General features: G+C 40.0%; 1 protein-coding gene across 7 annotated transcripts in view; it reads left to right on the top strand.

Moving 5' to 3' along the window:
• The window catches only part of MYRIP (myosin VIIA and Rab interacting protein), a 366,936-nt gene that overhangs the window by 17,800 nt on the left and 329,967 nt on the right, over positions 1-19,169 (top strand). Inside the window, exons 1-2 of one of the 7 annotated variants that reach the window (XM_053221634.1) lie at positions 10,001-10,211; positions 12,385-12,520. The exons of the other annotated variants lie outside the window; for them this stretch is intronic. The gene's annotated coding sequence lies outside the window, so the exon portion shown is untranslated. Of the gene's footprint in view, positions 1-10,000; positions 10,212-12,384; positions 12,521-19,169 lie in introns of those variants that run through there. 7 annotated transcript variants of the gene reach the window in all.

Below are 19,169 nucleotides of genomic sequence, written 5' to 3'. Positions count from 1 at the left end.
TTTACCGGGCGCCTGGGTGGCTCAGTCAGTCAAGTGTCTGACTTCAGATCAGGTCATAATCTTGCAGTTTGTGGTTTCGAGCCCCACGTCGGGCTCTGTGCTGACACCTCAGAGCCTGGAGCCTGTTTCAGATTCTGTGTCTCCCTCTCTCTCAGCCCCTCCCCCATCTATGCTCTGTCTCTCTCAAAAAATAAATAAACATTTAAAAAATGTAGAATTAGACTTCTTATCATGGTTTTGAAAAGTACCCCTCATTTGGGAGTTTATCATTTCTATACATTTCATTTCCTCTTCTTCAAGATTATTGTCTATATGTGCGTCTTCCTTTAGCTCATCAAAGGCCATGATCAGGGTCATTTTCTTTTCTCTTTATGTATAGACCGTATCTCTGAGTTTCAAAGTCATATATTGGGTTTTAGGCACTCGGTAGGCATTTGGGATGAACTTATTTGCCAGTTGGCACTGTCTTAGTAACAGCACTCGTGGCTGGATTTTGTGAAATTTGGCAAATTCTTTTTAATGGCCTACTCTGAAATCAGTCAAATAAATGCCACCAACCCATGAGAGACTGAGTAGAGGCAGAGGCTGGAAGGCCCCCTGGGTGCTGAGGGAATTGTCACCCACATGTTTTCCAAGCTCAGACACTTTTCTCAAGCCAAGTCTTTGCCAGTGAAGCCCTGCTGAACAGATACCCTGTGGCACCACAGTCTCTCCCCCAGCAGAAAATCCATACTTCTGGGAGTCACCTGGAATCTGGATCTGAATACACAGATTGAAAAAGCTTAGATCAGAGGGGCGCCTGGGTGGCTCAGTCAATTAAGCATCTGACTTCGGCTCAGGGCATGATCTCACGGTTCATGAGTTGGAGCCCCGCATCGGGCTCTGTGCTGACAGCTCGGAGCCTGGAACCTGCTTTGGATTCTGTGTCTCCCTCTCTCTGCTCCTCTCCCCACTCATGCTCTCTCTCTCTCAAAAATAAAGCTTAAAAAAATTTTAAAAAGCTTAGATCAGATTGAAATAATTTAAATTTGCTATAGAACGAAACAACTTTCCTGCAGTCACAGAACGATTCCAGAACAGGCAGATCAAATAAGTGTGTGCCTTTGAAAGGGTGTACTAGAGAGTTGAAGTGTGTAGATCGTTTGGAAAATCTTGTTTTGAAAGATCTAAAATGGACTACAACAAGCACAGAAGTTGAAAGAGTTCCTTCCCGCAGTGTTCAGCACTTTTTCTTTTTTTGAAGGCAAATCTATGAAGTATGTTGTTCCCAATTAGTGTCATCTCTTCCTAAAAGTAGTGCCAAATTTTTACACCAAGAAAGAGGAAGGCCTCGTGAGCTATAATAATTTACAACTCCACGGAAGGAAGGCGTTGGAAAGAGAAAGGGGAGATCCAGGTCGAATATGCTAGAAGATGCTCAGGCTTCTGTATCAAACATGCACAGGAGTGGTTTGCAGAGAAGGGAATGAATCACTTTTCAGTGTTCTTTCTTGCAGTTCAGTGAAGCTAAGAGGAAGTCTTTTATTCTGTGGAACCCATTTCTAAGATGTAGTGGGAACTCTGTGTTGGTATTGAAATGGGAGCAGCATTGAAATGGGAGCAGAAGGAGAGGACAAAGGACCTGAAATGATTTGCTGACACTTGCTTTACCTTCTTTCCACCATGGCACTGAACACCCTAATCCTCAAGTAGGCTTCCATGTCCCGTAACCAGGGCACGGTGAGAAAAGGGGTTTTCCCAGGATGCTTTGGGTCGTCCGAAGTTGGATAAAAATAGATAAAGCCATCTCTGGGCTCATCATTTATTTCTGAGTCTAAATACTGAAGACATCAAAACAACTACATTTTTACAAGGTGTTTTTAGTTGATGATGTGTTTGAAAAATTGTACCAGGGTAAGACTAGGGAGAGGTTTTCTTGAGTGCACAGAATGCCGCAGTGGGCCATGGGCGACGGAGGTCCAGCAAGCCCCATGTAGAAATGGGGACTGCAGGCACATCGTGGTGATTGCTTATAACCTGGTAACTTCTGATAACATAACTTGAAAGTGGGAACTTTCAAGTTGTCTCTCAGTCATTTTAATCTGGTAGAGAGGAGACATTTTTAAGACCGTAAACTGAAGAGTTCCTGTCCTCGGCAGTCCTTGGGCTTTGGTCTTCCTGCAGTCACATTTCATCTGACTCAGATGAGAGTTTCTTCTATAGTGGAGAGAGGCTGACTCTCCCTTAACAGACTGAGCTGTGAGGCCCAAAGGATGAAACGTGGGAGGTAGAGAGAAGAAATCCTGGCCCTTTGGGCCAAGAAGTGTGGGGGAGAGAGGAGAGAGAGAGAGAGAGAGAGAGAGAGAGCGCACAATGTGGTGAGGAGTGTATGTCCTGACCCTCCTTGCAGTGGGATGGAGGGTGGTGTGTGTGGATGCCATATGTTGGGCAGAGTAGAACCTTCAGCAGAAAGGGACGGGGGTCTGAGAACATGGTGGGGAAGACTAGGCTGGAGGGCACTGCATCCCTCTCCGGGAAGTCCTGTATAACCACATGCACCGTGGCCCAGGTGCGACCATGGAGCACTGATGGGGAGAGCCACCTCTCGGGTTGGGTCCCTCAGCCTGTGCAGGCCATGCAGGAAGCCAGGGGTTCCTGTGAGCTCTAGTGAGCGAGTGTTGAATGGCTGCATGAACAGCTGGAGCTGTCGAAGCCTGGGGTCCAGAAGGGGAGGCTGCCAAGAACAAGGACCTTGATGTTGAGATGCCTCGGTGGAGTCACGGTCAACAGCTCGGTGTGCCATTCGTGACAAAGGACAGAGAGGGCTGGTTACCACTTGATAGATATGGTCCAGACACCAGACCGGCCCCCCTGCGGCAGAGCCCAGCCTAGAAGAACCCTTGTCTACTAGTCACCCTGTCCCTCATTGCCAAGAGAGCAGTAAAGCCTGCCCCTGGTGTCAGATGGCATCTTGGGAAGGAGGAAGGATCACCAACACCTGGAAACCTCCCCATCTCTGGCTCCTCCTCCTTCTCTCCCACCAAGGGCAATGACTCACAGTCCATTCCTCAGGTAGCCCTGACCACTCTGTACTTGGATTGCCCTTTATTGCCTGCTATCCTGACCTCCACTCAGTGAAAGTGTGAACAAACAGGACTCACCCTGGTCCCAGGATTAAGTGCCAGCATTGGTGATTCGGAGAACCCTCAGATCTGAGGTTTGCATACTAAAAACCCAGGCTCTGCAGCTGTTATTTGCTTACACTGTAACTGTAGTGTTTACATACAAATTGATACTTCTAAGTAAGTACCTGATAATAATTTGCTCCCTTTGGAAGGTAAATATTCTCCTTTTCTCGTCCGCTATTAGTTGCTATTAGCTATCCCTTTACTCTGAGAACAAATGGCTAAATTTTAGCCTACCATGTTTGATCACAAATTCAGAACTGATGAGGTCTGAATTAGTGAGGTTTTAGTGTATATTTCTTCATAGTTTTATGTTCTCCACTGTAATTATGTGATCTAATTCCAAATACAGCCAGCTGCCAACTCTTATCTTGATGCACTTTTATTACAGGCAGAAGAAATGTACCAGACTTTTATATAGTAGAGGGAGCAAAGAGCATCATTATCCAGTTGAAACTGAAGAGGAAATTCTCAGTGGGGAGAAGAGCTGTGTATTTTTATCGAGTGTTCATTAGCTGTCCTCTGTGCAGGGGATCTACATGAAAACACCCTTCCCTTCCCCAAAGGATGGGAAGTAGAGAAAAAAAACCCGAACAGCAGGAGAGGCCTCACACAGCTTCCACTGTGTCCAGTGGCTCAGAAAACAAAAGTATGGGGTGTCAGGTGCTGCTTTAAAGTCAAGATGGGAGAGAAAAGTGCTGGGCTTCATATAAACACTGGGCTTTTTTTGTCTCCTGTAAGTACAGTCATCACAGATGAAGCCAGAAAATGCAATCAAGGTTTATTAAAGAGGTCAGGGTTTTGTTTTTGTTTTTGTTTTGTCAATAAAGTGTGATGTGTGTATGTATTAGGGTTCTCCAGAAACAGAACCAACAGGATGTGTGTGTATAAATATACATATTTGTATAAATGTGTTCAAGATATTTATCATGAGTAATCGATTACTTAGGGTGACCTGTCCCGTGTTTTGTGGCTGAAAACCCAGGAGAGTCAGTGGTTAGTTCTAGTGTGAGTCCGAAGGACTGAGAACAGGAGAACCAGTGGTGCTGTTCCAGCCCAAAGATCAGCAGGCTTGGGAACCAGGAAGAGCTAATGTTTCAGTTTCAGTCCTGAAGCAGGAAAAAGGCAGTGTCCCAATTTGAACACATCAGGCAAAAAGAATTCTTTCTTACTTAGGGGGAGCGGTCACCCCTTTTGTCCTGTTCAGGCCTTCAACTAATTGGATGAGGCCCACACACATTAGAGAGAGCAATCTGCTATATTCAGTCTGCTGATTCAAATGTGAATTTCATTTAGAGATCCTTATGGACATACTCAGAATAATGTTTAATCAACTATCTGGGCACCCTGTGACCCAGCCAAGTTGACACATGGAGTGAACCATCACAGGGTCTGTGAGTGATTTCTGAACCCAGAGTCTATGATGATCCTAGTCCCTTATGCCTTCTTGTGGAGACAGTAATGAAGGCCCCCTTGTGGACTCTGCTGGGCATGCCTGGGGATGCCAGGGCACAAAGAGCATGCTCTGCAGCTTTCGGTTTAGATCCGGGTTTCTCAACCATGGCATTATTGACATCTTGGACCAGATTATTCTTTGTTGTGGGGTACTGTCTTGTACATCACAGGATTTTGAGCATCAACCTCTGACCTGTACCCACTGGATGACAATAGCATATCCCCAGCTGTGACAACTAGAGACCTCTTAGACATTGCTGATTGTCCCCTGGGAGGCGATATAACCCTCAGTGTAAACCAGAAATCCACTGGTTTAGACTCCTACTCTCTTGCCCTTCTGCCAACCAGCTTCTGCTAACTCCCTCCACTTTGTGCTTGGGGTGCGTGTGAGTGTCCTTCTACTGCCATTTCAAACCATCTCCTAATAGCTGTGGCCACCAGACAGAAGCCAGTCCATAAATATGGGATATTTCTTCTGTGTTTAGTGTACAAGTCTTGAACTTCTTATGTTAAATTTATTTGTAAGTATTTTATTTTTGATACTGTTGTAAATGAAATTGCTTTCTTAACATTATTTTTGAGTATCAATTTCTGATGTTTAGAAATATCGGTATTTATATATCAATCTTGTGTCCTGCAACTTTGCTGATCTCAGTTTTTTGGGTGTGTGTGTGTGTGTGTGTGTGTGTGTGTGTGTGTTCCTTAGAATTTTCAATATACAAGGTCATGTTTTCTCTGAATAGAGATAGTTTTACATTTTCTTTTCCAATCTGGATGCTTTTTAGTTCTTTTTCCTGTCTAATTGCCCTGACTAGAGCCTTTAGTACAATACTGAATAGTAATGGTAAGAGTGACAATCTTGTCAATATTTGAGGAGAAAGCATCCATCCTTTCATCATGAAGCATGATGTTAGCTGTGAGCTTTTTGTAGACAGCCTTAATCAAGTTGAGAAAGTTCCCTTCTGTTCCTGATTTGTTGAGTGTATATATAATGAAAAGGTGTTGGATTTTATCAAATGCTTTTTCTTTTATTGAGATGATCATGTGGTCTTTGTTGTTTAGCTTATTGATATGCTGTATTACAGTGAAGGATTTTCATGTGTTCAACCAATCTTACATTCCTGGCATAAGTCATATTTTTTCATATAGTATTCATAATCTTTTTTTATATGTTGCTAGATTTTATTCGCTAATATTTTTGAGCATTTTTCATCTATATTCATGAAGATACTGCTGCATAGTTTTATTTTATTGTGCTATCTTTGTCTGCTTTTGGTGTAATAACCACTGAAGCCATCTAAACCTGTGCTTTTCTTTGTGGGAAGGTTTTGGTTACTAATCCAAAATCTTTACTGGTTACAGATCTGTTTTCTGTTTTTCTTGAGTCAGTTTCTGTATGTTCTGTCTAGGAAATTTTTCGTTTCATCTAGGTTATGTAATATGTTTGCATACTGTTCTCAGTATTCATTTATAATCCTTTTTTATGTCTGTATTGATGTCCCTCTTACATTGTAATGATACAAATCTTATATCTTTTTCTTGGTCAGTTTCACTAAAGGTTTGTCAATTTTGTTGATCTTTTCAGAGAACCAACTATGGGTTTTACTGATTTTTCTTTGTTGTCTTTCTATTTCATTTATTTCCTCTCCTGACTTTATTATTTCCTTCCTTTTGCTTACTTGGGCTTATGTGGTTTCTTTTTCTAGTTTTTAGGATGTTATTGACTTGTGATTCTTCTTCATTTTTTAAATATAGGTATTTATAACTATAAATTTATCCCTAAGCACGGCTTCAGGTGCATAAATTTTGCTATGTGTGTTTTCATTTTCATTCATCTCTAAGTATCTTCTTAAATCTCTTGACCCTTTGGTTATTTAAAAGTGTGTTGTTTAATTTCCATATACATGTGAACTTCCTACATTTCCTGCTGTTATTTATTTCTAATTTCAACCTACTGTGGCTGGAAAACATACTTTATATTATTTCACTTCTTGTAAATTTATTGAGATTTATTTTACACCTGATATATGGTCTATATGGAGAGTGTTCCATGTGCATTTGAGAAGAATGTATACTCTTCTATTGTATAGAATGTTTTGTAGATTTCTGTTAGGTCTAGTTAGCTTATAATGTTCAAGTCTTCTATTTTCTTGTTGATGTTTTGCTGGTTGTCCTTTTATTGAAAGTTGGTATTGGAGTCTCCAGCTATTATTTTTGAATCCATTTCTTCCTTCGCTTCTGTTAGTTTTTGCTACAAGTACTTCCTTTGGTATTTCTTGCAAGGCAGGTCTGCTAATCACGAAGTCTTTCTGTTTTTGTATATCTAGAATGTCTTATTGGCCTAATTTATCATTCATTACTATAGTTTTTCTGGGTATAGAATTTTTGGCTGATAGTTCTTTTCTTTCAGTTTTTTGATCTGCATGATTTCTGATAAGAAGTTTAGCAGTTGGTGGGATTGAGGATCCCTTGTATGTGATGAGTAACTTTTTCTCTTGCTTTCAAGATAATGTCTTTTTGGGTTTTTTGGGTTTTTTTGGTTTTTTTTTGGCTTTTGATAATTTGACTATGATGTGTCTAAGTGTGCTTCTCTTTGAATTTATCCTACCTAGAGTTTTTGGTGAGCTTCTTGGATGAGAAGATTAATGCTTTTCATCATGTTTGGGAAGTTATCCACCATTATTTATTCATATATTTGTCTATGCCTTTTACTCACAACTGTTTTTCTTGTGTGCTTGATGGAGTTCCATAGGTCTCTGAGACTCTCTTCATTTTTCTTCACCCTGTTTTTTGTACCCCAGACTAGATCATCTCAATCTCAAACAATCTCAAAACTTATCTTCAAGTTACCTAATTCTTTCTTCTGCCAATTCATATTTGCTGTCGAGTCCTTCCAGTGATTTTTTCATTTCAGTTATTGTATTTTTCAAGTCCAGAATTTCTACTTAGTTCTTTTTCATAATTTCTCTCCCTTTGTTGATAGTATTTGATGAAATGTAACTCTCATACTTTGCCTTAATGATTTAGACATGGTTTCCTTCAGTTCTTTCATCATATTTATAATAGTTAATTTAAATTCTCTATCCAGTAAGTCCAATATATGGTATCCCTCAGGAACAGTTTCTGTTGACTGCTATTTTCCCCTCTCTGAGTCATTTGTCTATTCCTGTGTCATAATTTTTTTAATTGGACATTCCAAATAATATAGTATGGCCACACTGAAAATCAGATCTCCCTTTCCCCTGGGTTTGTTTGTTTTTCTTTGTTTGTTTAGTGACTTTTCTGGACTAATTCTGTAAATGCTGTATTCTTGGTAATGTATGACCCCTGAGGTTCTTGGTTAGCTTAGTGGTCAGCGGATTAGACAAAAGATTTCCTTGGTGCTTTGAACCAAGTCTCCCAGCCTTTGCCAAAGGGGCTCTGTGTTTGAGTATGTTTTCAGTGCTGTGGCAGGCAATTTACACCTCTGTCTTAGTCTTCACCTCTTGCTTGCTCAGTGCCTGAAGGTTCCTCTAGAGATGAGAGATTGGAGTCTTTTCATCTCTTTCCTGAAGGTACACACAGCTCTGTGAATGCACACAGCTTTGTAGATTCCCAGGCATGTATTGAAGCTTTTCAGAACCTCCCATGGACATCTCATTTTTCAGTTTTTCTTTTTAAGTGTTTTGACCAACCTCTTGTTATCCTTACTGGATATCCTATCCTTATCAGTTATCCTTAACTACTCTATCCTTAGAGTACACTTACTCTAGGTAACTCTTACTCTAAGAGTAACTACTCTATCCATAGAGTAGTTAAGGATACTCTTTTCTGGGTCCCCTTATGTTCTTTTTACTCCTAACTTGTAGAGCCCTGTGCACTTCCTAGACTGAGCATGACTCACTTTCTATATGAGGTAGTCTGTTGACTTGCATATTTCCCCTCCTGAATTACGATGCTTATCTAGACCAGTGATCAATACTTTTTCTTTTTGCATCTGAAAATGTGTAACATATTCCCAGATGTTTGTGGAACAAATGACTATTATGGACTCTGTAACACAAGGAAAATTCCTTATCCATATGATATGTGGTGTTTCCATGTTGCATTTAAAGTTCTTATTTAGCACTCAGAATAGGAATTCTTTTTAGATAAACCTTTCTTTGCAACCTCTCACCTGTTAGGCATAGACTTGAAATGTGGGAATTATTTATGTTTTTGAAATATGCTGAATAGCCTTCAGTTCCTGATGCTGGTTTGACAAGGCTGCTGGCTCTGGGTTGAACAGAGCTGACCTTTTCAAACTAAGCCATAATTGTTACTGAAAGCTTGATATCGTTTACTAGAAAGTATAGATTTTCCCGTTGGAACATGGGACAGAAGAGAGTCTGCTTCACGTTCCTTAGTGTATCTTAAGTAGATGTGATATGAAACTGACATTTGTTTTTGGAAATAAAGATCTATCTCTATCTCTATCTCTACTTAGATATATTTTACTTAGTTCCATTTTAATTCCAATAAAATATATATAACACAATACTTAGAACTGTAACCATTTTTAAGTGTGTAGTTCAGTAGTATTGAGTATATTCACATTGTTGTACAACTAATTTCTAAAGCATTATACCAAAGACGTCCATTAGTACCTGTTTTTGCTAATTGAAAGAAATCCAGGGGCTCCTGGGTAGCTCAGTCGGTTAAGCATCTGACTTCAGCTCAGGTCATGATCTCATGGATGGGGAACTTGAGCCCCGCATCGGGCTCTGTGCTGACAGCTCGGAGCCTGAAGCCTGCTTCGGATTCTGTGTCTCCATTTCTCTCTCCCCCTCCCTGGCTTGCGCTCTGTCTCTTTCTCTCAAAAATGAATGAACATGAAAGAAAGAAAAGAAAGGAAAAGAAAAGAAAAGAAAGAAGGAAGAAAGAACGAGGGAGGAAGGAAGGGAGGAAGAAAGGAAGGAAGAAATGCAAAGAGGACTTTCGTATTTACCAAAAAAAAGGGGCCAAAAATGAAGATAGCATTCAGCTGTTTTCCAGTGAGCTGAGCCACTACAGAGGCAGTGTGCATCCTAAGCCACCAGACTGGTGCTGCCCAGCTCCTTCCCCAAGAACCTCACTCAGTGTCTCAGCATCAAGTGGTCATAGCTTTGAACTGTGTCTGTGAGCACCTGTGCCTTATTTTGATTTATTTTGTGCATCCATTAGCGAGATTATCCTAAGGTGTCAAAAAAGCCTAAGAGACGTTATTTTTGGGGTCTGGGAATGCTAAAAATTTTCCATCTGAATTAATGGTAATTGTGTCTTTGCTTTACACAATTTCAGCTTAAGAAAGTTTTCATAGAAACACTTTACTTTCAGATAACAGGGGAAACCTGTATTTTAAAAACTGAATTCTATAACCTGAAACTGTCTTGATTATTCAAGGGTGGTGAACCAGTTTGTGGAGATCCTTTGGGTCTGTGTCTGCCTCCCTGGTGAAGCAGTCTTCATACTTCATAATAAGCATGCTTGTTATCAGCCGCGGAGGAACCCAGAGCTAAAGGAGAGTGAGATCCATTTCTGTTAATCATAGGCAACTTCTATTACTGCACCGGTGGGCAAGGAGCTTAAGATATGGTAGGTGATGTTTGAGCCTTTTGGGTGGATAGCGATGAATCATGCTCTGTGGAGGTGATGTGTCACAGGAGGCAGAGCATTGACTTTGGAGGGACACCATTATTTGTTTTGAATAACTAGATTTGTAACCTGGGGTAAAGCACTGAATCTAAGCCCGTTTCCCCATAGGAAGAATGAGACTATTGATATCTGTTGCCTAGTTAGATAAGGATTTATAAAATTGCTATTATTGACTGTCTTTTATTTGTTTGTGAAAACCAGAAAAACCAACTTTGTCTCCCTGTTACTTAGAATTTTGATCCCCTCCCCCCAAAGAACCCTCTACCATAAAAATAGCATAGTTATTTTTAAAAAGCTTTATGTATGCTTAGTAATAAGTTGATGCTTTCCAGCTTTAGTTTCTCATGCCTAGAAGAGGATTTCAGCTTCTCTTCACGTGTGGAAACAAGAGTCCTACTCTTCATACGTGTGGGTGTGCTAGTTGGAATGATTTGATTGCAAAGGATAGGAGTAGCCTTTAGCTTACTCAAGCAGAACAAGGAAGTTTGGGGAAAGAGACGTGGAGGCCTCGGAGATTGAAACTAGGATGGCTCTAAGGATCTTGGCACATGGTAGTATGACCAGATGGAGAACCTCTTCACGGAGGAGCCCTCAGAATTACTCGGCTCCAATTATAAGTAGTCTTTGGGCTGCTTGGTACAAGAGTCACATTTGGGAGGACAAAGTCTCATTGGCCTGGCAGGAGCTCTGTGCCTGCGTTTTGCCCGGAGTGACAAAAACTTTAAAAGAAATGGTTCCACCAAGACCGCATGAAATGTGGGACTAGAAGTTCCGAGGAACGGAGCTGGGCAGCTTTACCAAGTTGTTTGGGGGGGGGGGGGGTGGATACCAGGCAGGGGAAGACAACATGTATCTGTTCTCCCAAGTACAACCTTCTAGGAATTGCCTGAATTGATCAAAGCCTGGTAGGCAGAAGCCATGTTGATGTGAACAGAATAAACACTGTGCTTTAAATTCAGAGGCGATAAGAACCATCTCCCCACCTTTTAAATTGTTTACAGTGTTTGGAAATTCCAGTGGTAAAGATTTACAAAGTAGCAGGGAGGATGGTGAAAGGTCATGTTCTCTGAGACATGGCTTCAGGATCTCGTGGGGTTCTGATATTGGTCTCTCAAGAGAGATACAGGATTCGTTCCCTCAGAATAGGGAGGTGGAGAGCCTAGAGCCCAAACTCTACCTGGATCTGACTCCACCTCTTTGATTTCTGTTGATCCTGCATCAGGCAAGTGTTTAATCAAGCTAAGCACCAGTTTTATCATCTGTAATGGGGAACTGGTAATTTCACCCTTCATAGTTTTCATAGTTTCGTAGTTTTGTAATGTCGTTATATGCAGCAGCTAGTACATGTTCGGATAAAGCCAACGTACTGATGTCTCTTCCCCTAAACTCACAACCCTCAAGAAAACATTTATTCAACCCCTTCTTGACTAGGCATTGAGGAAATTAAGACTAACAACGTATGGTCTCTACCCTCAAAGAACTCTGCCATAAGAGACGGTTGCAGGCTATCAGCACCAGGTGTGTGAAGGCAGACGGGTGGACGGTAGGAAACGGGGGCATCTAGCCTGATCAGGAAAGGTTTTCCAAAGCAGAGATGGATCCTGAGCCAGGGGGCACCGCATAGGTCAAATGATGAGGAGAGAAACCTGACGCACACAGTGCTTGGAGGGACTGCATTGGTTTGGCATGGCTAGAGTATAGTCATACTCAGGGTAGGGACAGAGCTGGAGAGCTGGCCAGGGTTTACCTGGATGGGAAGGACTAGGATATCAAGCCAGGAAGTTCTGTCTTTTCTTGTTCCTGGAAAACATCCTTCACAAAGTGTCATCCTTCTGGGTTATCTTTACTTTGTCCTGAAAGAAGGAGGGAGGGGATATCCGATGCAGACTGAATAATTCTCGGGAATTTGGATGCAGAAAAAGCTGGGTCAGGTTGCAGCAGGCACCATTATTCCTTTCCACATTAACAGCCAACATGGCACAGAATTCTCAAATGATGCAGGTAGGCTATGCTTTCATTTAACCAGAGCTAAGGCTGAATTTCATCATAAACATTTCCTCCTGGCTATAGGACTGCCTTGAGTTTAGCAATAATTTTTTTCCTTTTGTTTCAGTTTTTGATTTTCTATCCATTTTAGGAAATACATATTTTAACGGGTATTTTCAATCAGTATTCCTGTCTTTCTCCCAAATCCTATAAATCAAGGAAGCCAAAGGAAACCAAAATATAAACTTGAATGCAAATTGTAGGTAATTAAAAAAAATCACTCCTTTTCATCTGCCTTACTCCTACTTAATTTGTGTTTTCCATTGACAACTTTAAATTCAAACAGACTTTATTTATGAACTTAATTTCATCAGATGCTTCATCAGCTCTTTGAGCAACAGGGGAATGTGATAACAGGAGTTTCTTTGGGTCTCGGCAAAAGATTATACCATAGTTGGTGATGTACTGACAGATAAGTCTTAGTGAAAAATGAACAATGGCGTGTCTTCAGGTTTTCTGATCTTGATTCCTGCCAAAGAAATGATAATGTTTATATTCCAGTTGAGGATTTTCTTCTCTGCAGTCTCCTTTTTTGTGTGGGTAGGCTGTGAGACCTGCTGGAGTTTTACTGGGATTTAATGACACATCCCCCTGGGACCTTCCAGTTCTCTGTAGCTGCATCTTCCACCAGAAGCCAGTGAGGGTTAATCTAATCTAAGAAGCTGGTACCTTTGGGGGAGGCAGATTGTATTCTGACAACCCCCAAGTAGGAAGATTCTGGGACATACGCTTGAATATATGCCACTTAAGTTAGATATTTTGGTTTAGCCAAGAGTTTCAAATGTATAAAACTGTTTGCAAGTTGGAATCTCAGTCACTTAAAACTTAAATGTAGGTTTGCATTACAAGTTCAACTTAAAATCAGCATGGACTTTGGGACTATCCTTTAACAGTTGTTTTCATACACATAGAGGGAAAGATTTTCAATGTGATTGCTTCTTATAATGACCCTTTGATGGTAGGATGGAGCAGGTTAGGAACAAGATTCTGGAGTCAAGTATCTTTAATTTGTAGGTTGGTACAGCCACTTACCAGTTGGTGACATTGAGTCGCTTGTTTAACTCAGTGCCTCAGTTTCCCTCAGTGAAAGAATAGGAACTTTAATAACTGTGATTTTTGAGAGACTTTAGAGCAGAGCCTGCCACAAATAATACATTTGATAAAAAATGTTAGCCACTTTTGTTATTGTTAGTTAATGATAATCATCATTAATATCACTTAGACCCATATGTTTGGCCAAGAGAGATAGTGTTTGCAGAAAGCAGGAATGCTAACGTAGAAATTATGTCTGAGTTATTAGAATCATTTTTTAACTTTCTAAAAACAATTTCTAGTACTATTAGTATAAAGTAGAGAGAGTGATAAAGAGGGCTTACAAAGTGCCAACCATTATACATGTATTTTATAATATTGCACAAAATACATAGCAAAAATTGAACCCAGTACAAGCTGCTGTATATTCTGTAATTGTCTGCAGCTGTCACACATCATGGATGCCCCAAAGCTGTTATTAAATATTTTTGTATCTCTTTCTGTTCTTATCCCTGGAGGTGCATTTATAAACCATGGACTGCTGATGCATTTCCTGTCTCATGGCCCAGCTTTATTTTTCAGAAATCATGTAATTTTTCATTTACTTTCCCTCCCGATATGAATAGTATACATACATGTATTCTGTGTAATATCTATTATATATGTGATAGTATATATATGTATACACACACATACATATGTATATATATAGTTTCTGATTATAAAGTTAATAAATACTTAGAGGAATGTAAAGAATATACTAACTCTTTCACTATGAACTTTGGTGTAATTTTTCAACGGTATGCACCTGTACTTTCAGAAGGTGAATATTTTTGAGGATACTATGTATCTTCATACCAAATAGGTTTTCTAATGCATTTTTACTAAAAAATATAACAAGGAGATATCAATGAATGTAGCTGTCCCAAACTCCTCATTCTTAAAGTGTATAGGTTATCAAACACATTGAATTTGTTACAGCAAATTGCCTTTGACATAAATACTGCAATTTCTGCTTTTTATATATTGTTTGATATATTTTTGTTAATTATCTTACTTTTACCCTTTGAGTCTTTTTTATATTAAAATTTTTTTTTATTTTTTATGTTTATTTATTTTTGAGACAGAGAGACAGAACATGAACGGGGGAGGGTCAGAGAGAGAGGGAGACACAGAATCTGAAACAGGCTCCAGGCTCCAGGCTGTCAGCACAGAGCCTGATGCGGGGCTCGAACTCACAAACTGTGAGATCATGACCTGAGCTGAAGTTGGTCACTCAACCGACTGAGCCACCCAGGCGCCCCTCCTTTTGTTTTAAATATGCCTCATATATGGAATATAAAATCGGTTGTTAATCTTTCTTGAGAGAGTCTTTTTTTTTTTCAACGTTTATTTATTTTTGGGACAGAGAGAGACAGAGCATGAACGGGCGAGGGGCAGAGAGAGAGGGAGACACAGAATCGGAAACAGGCTCCAGGCTCTGAGCCATCAGCCCAGAGCCCGACGCGGGGCTTGAACTCCCAGACCGCGAGATCATGACCTGGCTGAAGTTGGACGCTCAACCGACTGCGCCACCCAGGCGCCCCGAGAGAGTCTATTTTAAAAGTGGTTTTATTTCACTTACAGCTATTATAAATTACAGGCTGGTCTTAATTCCTGCTGTCTCATTTTTGTTTGCTAATCTTAACATCTGGGTTATCTCAGCCTGTGTTTCCTTTTTCTCTTGGCCTTGAGTGACTTTTTTGTCCTAGTTTTCCCATGTCTAATAATTATCGATTGTATATTGGACATTGTAGAGGATATATTGCAGAGCTCTAGTTTCTGTCGTGTTCTTCTAAAGAGTGTTGTGTTTTTTCCTTCAAGGCAGTTAACTCATCTTGATTTTATGGAGCTTGATTTTACACTTTATTAAGAGGGATGTATTTCAGGTTTTATCCTTAGACTTAGGGTGAATACCTCAATTTTGGGGAATAGTCTTTACGTTTGCACTGTGGCCCTTCTTGGTGTCAAAGGAAAAGCTTGAGGTGTTCATTCACCAAGATGCTCTAACTTGGCAGATCTCAAACTTTCTTCACTTCTTCAGCAGGAGCTGAAACCTCTCCTTATATTTCTCAGTGTTCCATGCATTTATTGCTTTAAAATGGCACTCCTTGGAATTCTCCCCCCACCACCCCCCACAGTGATGAGGTCAGCCAAGGATTTGAGGGGAATTTATGGGTGGATTTTGAAGCTCCCCTCGAGGACTCCCCTTGTTCTGGGACTACCCTCAACCCGCCACCTCAATTTCCAGCCGCCCCGGCAACACTGAGCTCCGTCTTCTGATACTTCATGAGTTCCAGTCATCCTGCACCACACAGACTAGTGACTGTTCTCATTGGAGAAGCCCTAGAAATATGGAGGTTACCCCATGAATGTATTTCCCTTTTTTCAAGGGCCAAATCCCCTCAAATTTCTGTTGGCTTTTGATTGCTCCCTGGTACCTTCAAGCAGTTATATTGAATTTTTTCCAAAGTTTATAATTGTTATATGCGAGAAGTTTAGTCTGATATAGACTACTTGTCTATTACTGGAACACACTTGGAATGATTAAATTTTAATAGCTTGGAAAATGTTAATTTTGTAAGGAATAGGTGTTCTCAAATTTATTTAGCCATTTCCTCATTGAGGAAAATCTAGCTTTGTTCCTATATTTTTTTGCCTGTAAAAACCATATGCATGCTAATAAGTCAGCTCTGGAACCAGATACCTTGGTTCATTTCGTTAATCTCCTACTTCCAATATGTGTTACCTAGAGCAAGTTATGTGGTTTCTCTTTGCCTCCCTTTGCTCATCTGATAAATGGGTATGATTGTTTCTGTCTCCTAAGTGTGATGATTAAATGGGTCAGCACATGTAAAATATGTAAATAATTATTTACCCATAGACTGCAATAAATGGTGGGAAATTGTGTTATTGTTAATCATTATTTAAACCATGTGTTCTGAAATTTGCTCTGATGTTTCTTGATGTAGGTCATTTTTTATTCATTGTTTGGGTCTCAGTGGATTCTTCTAATCTGGGAATGAATATCCCTCAGTTGTAGGAATTATTTGCATAATTTGTTTTGATAATTTATTCCTCTCCAGTCTCTCTGTTATATCTTCTTGTATCTCCTTTTTTTTTTTCCTTTTAGTCTTCAGTTTTCTGTTTGTTTCACTTCCTGGAGATTGCCTCAGTCTTCCAAACTTTTTTGTTGAATACGTTTTTGCCATTATGTTTTCGACTTACAGATGTTTATTTTTGTTTGTTAACTAAATATTTGTTTTTAATTTAGTGTCATTTTTTTTCTCATGGATGAAATTGACATCTTCTTCCCTATCTTGGAAGGTATAGGGTTGGGTTTTTTTTGCATTTTCTTTAAATCTGAGCATTGTATCTATTTCTTCTATTAATCTTTTTGTTAGTTTTATTCTTTGTCTTAGCTGTGGCCTGAGCTGTCTGACCACCTGAGGCTGTTTACTCATATTTATATATATTTTTTTAAGTTTATTTATTTGGAGAGTGAACATGAGTGGGGGAGGGGCAGAAAGGTGTGGAGCCCTATGTGGAGGTTGAAGTCACGAACCATAGGATCATGCCCTGAGCTGAAATCAGGAGTCAAACACTTAACTGACCGATCCACCCAGGCACCCCTGTTAACTCATATTTAAAAATAAGTAATAAAATGCTGGTTAGAAGCTTCACGTGTGTGAGAGGCCTTACTGACGTATAGCCATCACCAAAGGATGAAGTAACTTGTTTCCTTGCTACTCCCTGACTGGGGAACTCCAAAGTGAGTAGTACCTCCAGGGCTTTCCATTTGAACATACCAGTTTTTCCTCAAAGGAATCTTCCGGTCTTTTGTTCAGGTATAAGCCTGAATGCCACCTTCCTGGGAACTGTGTATGGGGAGTGGGTTGGAGGCCCACTTTATGTAGATTTTTAATGAAGCCTCCTGTTTTCAGGGTGATTTTACACTGACCTTCGCTATGCCTATAGTTTGTGCATTCAGAGATTCTCTAGCTCAGTCTCTCCTGAGAGGAAACTATGTTTCTTCTTTACCCATCACCCCATTTTTAGTGGTCCTTGGTGCTCCCTGATTTTTTAATACTTTTTCAGCTGTTGTGGAACGGATCAGCTTTTTCCTGATGACTTTCCCCTCTGCAAACTTGGATTTTAGTTTTCTTAACTTCACCAAGTCAATTATCCTTCATCTGTGTATTTCTTTCAAAATTTTGTTGACATCATTAATCTGTCTTTTCTTCTTTTGTTTCTTTGTTCCTGAGTTTTGTTTTGTTTTTCTAATGATTTTTAGATTTCTTTCCCATCTTTTTAAATAGCATTTTGGGAGATGGAATAGAAGATAAATGTTTACTCCAGTATGTATAAATAGAAACATCTTTGTTAAATGTAATCCTTATTCTAATATTTTATCTAATTTATGAACATTAAAAATGGTATCTGAACATTTTTCCCTTTTCTTATTATGTTTTTTCCAGTGACTGATATATCTTGAGTGATGTACTGAAGTCATCCTTTAGTTTGAATACCTGTGGATTTATGCCCAGTCTATTCCACAAAGGTGGTTGATGCTTTGCATGTTAACTTCTTTTCCCTGTGGCCCCAGTTTCAGTTTAGAAGCTCTGAGAAAATTTCATCTTTTCTAGAATATCTTTCTCTTTTGCATCCCATAAGAGGATCTGTTGGGCCTGTCCATTGGACTACTTTGCATGCCCAGTTGGGTGCATTAAATCCTGTCACCAGTCTTACGATATGTTGTGAAGGGGGGTACCAGAATAGAGATTTAGGGACTCAAAATGGCATTGTAAATGATCTTAAATATAATTTAATTTTTCTGTTCTTTTTCTAGAAAAAGATTATGCATTATTTCTGGATAGTTTCCTAATATGATTTTGAGAAATTTAACTAGGTGAGACTGCTTTGCTCAGTGGTTAGGGGCATAGACTCTGGAGCCAGTTACAGATGCATGATCTTGGGCAAGTCATTTGCTTTCTCTTTGCTTTAGTTTCTTTCTTTTTGAAATGAAGATAATATTAGTACCCACTTCTTAAGGAGGAAAAAGTTAATGCAGGGAAAGTGTTTAAAACAGTGCCTGCTCTGTCGTCATTGTGATGCGTTTCCTGTTATGTGCTTTGAATCAGGCGTACAGAGTTAAGTCATCCACACGTAATCCTATAATTTCCTCCTGTTTAAGATAGCAGAAGAGCATGTCTGTTAATGGCAGATCAGGCAATTGGGACTTGCTCTTCTATTGATGAGGACTGGAAACTCTGAATAAAATATATGGGAACAAATAACAAAATACCTCTGTTTAAGAGCGTTGGAGAGCTAACAAGATAGTGAAGACTCAATGGGCCAGAGCTTCGGTGGACAAGAGACCGTCATTTGGGGCTTTTCCCTGGGGCATTTGCCAGCTTGTGAGGCTGAGCAGTATTTTTGACAGCTTCTTGGGACTAGGGAGATTGGACTTAGAGGCCTGACAAAGCCAACTTCCTTGTGTTGAGATCCCCAAGGGTTCCACCCTTCAAGTGGGGTGAACTGGGTGGAGAAAGCCTGTGCAGGAACAGCAAGCTCAGCTTCCGGTGTTTTCAGTTTTGAAGTTGAAGTTCAATCTTGAAGATAAGAGTGCTTGCTTGCGGTCACTACAAGGCCCCTGACACAAACAAACAAGAATCCTCCGTAGAGGAAAGTAACTACAACATAGGCTTCCATTTTCAAACCCAGTGTGCATAAAAAACTAATGGGGTACAAGAGGAGATGAGAGGAAATGAATACAAACAA

The sequence above is a fragment of the Acinonyx jubatus genome, chromosome C2, assembly GCF_027475565.1.
Source record: "Acinonyx jubatus isolate Ajub_Pintada_27869175 chromosome C2, VMU_Ajub_asm_v1.0, whole genome shotgun sequence".
Classification (NCBI taxonomy): domain Eukaryota; kingdom Metazoa; phylum Chordata; class Mammalia; order Carnivora; family Felidae; genus Acinonyx; species Acinonyx jubatus.
This window is presented reverse-complemented; position numbering and strand designations above follow the sequence as displayed.